This window comes from Dipodomys merriami, unplaced genomic scaffold (assembly GCF_024711535.1).
Source record: "Dipodomys merriami isolate MVZ:Mamm:240054 unplaced genomic scaffold, mDipMer1.0.p SCAF_1, whole genome shotgun sequence".
Taxonomy (NCBI): domain Eukaryota; kingdom Metazoa; phylum Chordata; class Mammalia; order Rodentia; family Heteromyidae; genus Dipodomys; species Dipodomys merriami.
This window is the reverse complement of record NW_027202270.1, coordinates 35,804,951-35,810,950: the sequence shown is the minus strand read 5'-3', so window position 1 is coordinate 35,810,950 and position 6,000 is coordinate 35,804,951.

Here is a 6,000-nt window from a genome sequence, read left to right as displayed (position 1 = left end):
ATGTATCATATTGTTGCAAAAAAATAGTGAGTGGATATAAAATGTCCTCACTAAAAACGTGTTAACTATGTGAGGTCATTGAACAAAAACAGGAAACTTTTAAACACATGGCACACAATAAGCATAATTTTATGTCAATTATAAAAATTTAAACTAACAATCCTCCTCTTTAAAAAATAAAACAACTATCATCCTTGAAAATTTTAACATAGGCAAATTTGAATACACTTCCCATCTACAAAACATAATAACTTTTTGAAATTTCCTTCTTCTTCTCTTTAAATAACCTTTTATTTGGGAATATTTTATCTTTGACTTTCTATTTGTTCCTGTCTTTCAAAGTACTGGGGTTTGAACTCTAGGTCTTGCACTTGGTAGGCAAACTATCCACCAACATGAGGCAACCTCTAGCTATATTTGCTTTATATTTCTATCAGATAGGATCTGGGCTTTGTACTGGGGTGTTTTAATTTCATAAATCATCTCCCCTCAAAAATATAAAAATGATGTCAACCTGGCTTCTTTTTAGCTACTCTTTTATCTTTATTGCATGTGTATGATGTCAACATTTATTTCCTGTTTATACCTTACGTCTGTCATTTCTCAATTCTTGAGAAATGCTAGTAGTAAGAAAGTTTCACACTAAAATTAATTAAGAATAAAATCAGAAGGGTCAAAACCTTAGAACCTGGCATTTTCTTTGGCTTTAGCTAGGTACTGACTTCTGTGTGTTTTTTTTTTTAATAGCATTATATTGTATAATGGTTTTCCTGCCTCTTTGTTCTATGTTAGCAAGTTAATTCTTCTAGTTTCAATAGCCTACTCCATTTCCTGTTTCCCTCCTCTAAAAGGAAGCAGAGTATTGCTCCAATCAAGTCTCATTCTTCATTATTCCACCTAGTTGTTGTCAAGGTCAGCAATGAGTCGTACACGTCAAACGCAGAAGCAATCCTCACTCATCATCCTCAGCAATTTCTTGGGAAGTTAGTGAAGTTGATTATATTCCTCATTTAAACCTTTCTTTAAGTTGCTGGCTAGACACCACTTTCTCTGGGTCTTCTTCCCATACCACTTCATTTTTCTCAGCCTTCTTTCCTGACTTCTTCCCACTCATTTGCCCCTAAAATATGGTGTAGCCCAAGATCTGCCCTTGGCTATTTTTTAATATTCTTTACCAATTTTCACCTAGTGGCCCCAGACTAACTTTTATCTTTATATATTATATATCTGTTTATGACTCCTTAAATTCCATTCCAATCTAATTATTTCTCTTGAATTTTACAGACATATTTCAGTGCCCATTCAGTCTATCTATGTAGATGTGTAAGTCTTTTCAAAGTTAACACATTCCACCAACCTTTGCTTCTCTCAAACTATTTCATTAGAAGCCTTCTCTATCTCAGACTTTGATTATTTTAAAGACGTATTACTATTTTTGAGAGATAAGGTTTGATCTCAGGATTACCTATTTGCAGGGGCTCTTACACTTGAGCCAAATTCTCAGTCCAGCGTTTTGTTTTTAAGTTATTTTGAGGTATAATCTAGGGTTATTTCCCGGGTTGGCCATCTTCTTACCTATGGCATCCCCACATAGCTGGGATGACAGAAGCCATCATGGTTGCTTATTGAAATGACAATCTTAGTATTTTTTTTTTGCCTTGGCTAGCCTTGAACCATGGTTGTCTTCTGAGTAGTTAGGATGAGGCAGGAGCCATTGTACCTGGTCTCAGAATGGATCTGGATCTTCTTCCAATTTGTCTGAGTTTCTTCACTGTACTCTGAAGTACCAAAAAAGTAAAAAAGATGTTTGCCACCTAGGCCTTACTCATTAACCTTACTCCAGCTCTGAAAACACGTCTCTTACCTATCATTAGAAAAGTAGTGGATCTAAGTTCTTGTGTTAAAACCAGAAGCCAAGAAAAGCCAAGAAAAAGACTTGCCACACACAACAAAGATCTACATTTTTATTTCAATTTCAAGTTATACATGAATCCTAGGGTGGGAGATTTTAAGTGACAGGAATTACAAAAGTGAGGACTCTTCAGTCATGGTAAACTGGAGGTTGACACCTTCACTATACCTGGAATTTTTTATGTTCTTGGCACAAAAGTTAACTTTAAATCTAAACCTGAGTATCTAAACACATGGTTATGGTATAGGGTCTAATGTTTCCTTCAGGAAAGGAAACATGGACCGGGTTCCACTGTCACAATGAAGGATGAGGGATTCCCTCAGTTTCCCAGTTTTCACCCCAAATCACAGTGTCTTGAGCTCTACTCCTAGAAAGAATTCCTTGTGGCTCACAGAAAGGAAGAGTCACAAGATGAAAGCTGTAGAAAGGATCCATTTTAGTATAGTAGGTTTAGAATATGGAGAAATGAAAAACAGAGAAAGAATTCCTACTCTTTATGTAGGAAATGAGAGTTAAATGTTCTCTCAGTCCTATTACTCTTATCATGTAGTTGCTTAAGTTAAAACATGGAATCATTCTTGTCTCTTTTCTATTTTCAGCCTATAAGCAAATCCTATTGGTTATATCTTCAAGATATGTCTATATCTCTGCCATTTCTCACAATTTCCAAAGCTCCGTCTCCAGGAATAGGCCTGTGCTATTCTGTAAGCCTATTCATTCCCCATCTTCTATTTCTAAAACCCTCATCAGTTTTACACACAGCATCCAGAGGTACTGTTTCAGAATGACAGGAATAAATATCATGGTCTTCCTTTGCTCAACATCATCAATAATGTATGCTTTAAGAGAAGAAAACCTAAATTTCTTCAGTGAGCTGAAGACCAGTATGATACGATTCTCCCTTCTCTTCACCCAGGAAGCATCTAGAACTTGAGAGAACTCTCAAGAACACAATGTAGAAAACCAAATCTAGTGAAGGAAACTGAGATATAGGAGAATCTAAAAATGTAATTCCAAGAAAGAAATGGAAGGCATAGTGAATCCCGATGAAAGTTTTAAGGCTAACTATGAAATGAGGGCTAAAAAATACCCATTGGACTTGGCATTTTCAGGTCATTTATGAATATCGCCTCAGTGGCTTTATAACAGCTTACTAGGGAAATAGGAAAAGGGTTGGCCAGTATCATTGAGAAATTTCACTTGCCCAATATTAATGATTCAACACAACACACACACACACACACACACACACACACACACACACACACACACACACACACACACACACACACACACACACACACACACACACACACATCATAGCAAAACTTTTATCTAGACTTTTAGGCCTGAAGTTTCTTTCAATTTTTATGGTTGTCTTTTTTTCTTTAATAATAGTGGGGCTTGGACTCTACATGTGATTCATATTCCAGTTCTTTCACTTTCAGGTTTTTTTTTTTTCAGATAAAATGCCCCATTACCTTTGCCCACACTGACCTTGAACCACCTCTCAATAGGGATTACAGTTGTAGACCATGACTAGTCTGAAAAGCATCCTCCTTTAACATTATTGTATCTTTGGCTTCATTGCAATAATTACTTCTGATAGTATTTCTCTAATTAACCATTAGTATTATTCTAAGTAAAGTATTATAACAGTTTTAAGATAGTAACTGGGCTGACTTTTTCTTTTTTTTAAAGAAAGACATGGTTTAGTGGAACCTTTAAAAATTAAGCAGACAAAATCTGAATGCTAATTTTTATCTATGATTCTTTTATTTAATAACAATCTGCTAATAAATTCAACACAAGGCTTTTTATTTAGTACTAATTTAATTCAGCCAAACACATTACCTATCAACTCTAATAAACTTTCTTGCCCTAATGAAATATTAATGGAACTTGGCTTGGTATGGCATTTATTTTGACACAAAATTATGGGGAGGCTTTAATTTTGTTCTATCTTAATGCCAAGATATATTGCTGGGCACTGTGGCTCACACCTGTAATACTAGTTACTCAGAAGGCTGAGTTCTAGGATCCTGGTTTAAAGCCACCCCAGGGAGGAAAGTCCACAAAACTCTAATCTCCAATTAGTCATCGAAAAGCAAGAAGTAGGACAAAAGAAAAGAAATAAATCTCTTAACTTTTACCTTATATAGAGAATGATAATACAAATAATGAGGCAAAATAATTCCAAGATAAAACCAACAATATTTTAAAGGCTATGTAAGATTTTTTTTTTACTTTATAACTTGAAACAATCACTTAACTCCCAGGGCAAAATGAAGAAAAAAGTCTTCAAATGTGGAAAACACAGTATTTTGCTTGCTTTTAACTGCAGCAAGGAAATACCTGTTTATTTTGACACTAGTATTTCTATAGGCAAATTAAAATTCAAAAATACCAACTAACAACTGTCTGCCTGTCTTGAAGAAACTAATAATTTTCAGAGAGTTCAAGGGAAACACTTGGACAATTAAATCAGTGTTCCTTAGCTTCTTCCAATAACTTAGAGGTTTGCCTTTTGTGATTAGGGGACACTTTTAGCCATTGGACTCTTACAGAGTATGTTATTTGACCCATAACGATATGTTGAATCTACCTGTATTAAAGATAACTTTAGATTTGGGTGCCAGTGGTTCATATCTGTAATGTTAGCTACTCAGGAGGCTATGATCTGAGGATCTTAGTTTTTGACAGCCAGGGCAGGAACATCTATGAAACTCTTTTCTCCAAATAACCACCAACAATCTGGAAGTAAAGCTGTGGCTCAAGTGGTAGAGTACTTCAGTAAAAAAGGCTCCAGGACAGTGCCCAGGTCCTACGTTCAATCACCAGGACAGACAGACACACATACATACAAAGATAACTTAAGGGACTTTCAAATGTTATAAAAAGAGTTCGAGTTAGTAGTATATGTGTAAATATGTCTTCTTGTTGATAGGTTTCTTCTCATTCCTGAGAATGAAGGCTCAATGGATGTATAACACATAGAAAATAATCATTTGTGTTATTGCTAGAAAGTTTTCTGCACAGTAAAGGGCAAGTCATATGTTTTATGAATAATAAAATTAAACCACACTGTTTTACTCATCTTCAATACCTTCTTGCTAAATATCCAGAACTATCATGTGAATATATATACATATATTTTTTAAAAACTAAATTAAACTTAAAGTTTTATTTTCATTTTTGGTCAATCATGGGGCTTGAACTTGACCTGGGCCCTGTCCCTGAGGTCTTCTGCTCAAGGCTAGTGCAGTACCACTTTGAGCTATAGCATCACTTCTGATTTTCTGGAGGTTAATAGGAGGTGAGTCTCAAGGACTTTCCTGCCCAGGCTGGCTTTGAACTGCAATCCTCAAATCTTAGCCTCCTGAGTAGCTAGAATTACAGGCCTGAACTAGCAGCTCCTGGCCATTGTATATATTTTTAACTGCAATAATTATTTAAGAAATTTCCTAAGAATTAGTTTTTTATTTTCTGTGTGCATAGGCTTATTTCCTTTAATATTTTATTGTTGATTAACTTTCATAGGACCTGATCTATCTATCTATCTATCTATCTATCTATCTATCTATCTATCTATCTATCTATCTATTCCTTCATTCTTCATTTATTCATTTCCCAAATCTGGGCTGAAACTCAGGGCCTGGGCACTATCCCTTAACACTTGGTCAAGGCTGATACTTTACCAATTGGCTCATTCCTCCACTTCCAGCTCCTTGGTGGTTTATTAGATATAAGAATCTTACTGCAAGTTTAATTTTTGTATAAACTTCTAATTGTTGTCTATCATTATTGCTTGTCAAATGTTAATTGGAAGGGATTATTAAAATGTTTATATCTTCTGAAGGAAATAAAGTCAGAAGAAGGACTTAAAGTCTTGCTAAACTACTGTGGATCTACTGACAGTACACAATGCCACAATGCTAGTGCAAATAGAGTATTATTTTGTGATGAATTTGCTCAACCTCATAATTCTTAGTTGGTGATGGTAAAGGGAAGTAGAGTTGAGAGTTAAACAAATAGCCAAAACTGTTTACTAAACCTTTTCTGGGGTTAGCAGGGGCCTTGTTCTCTCC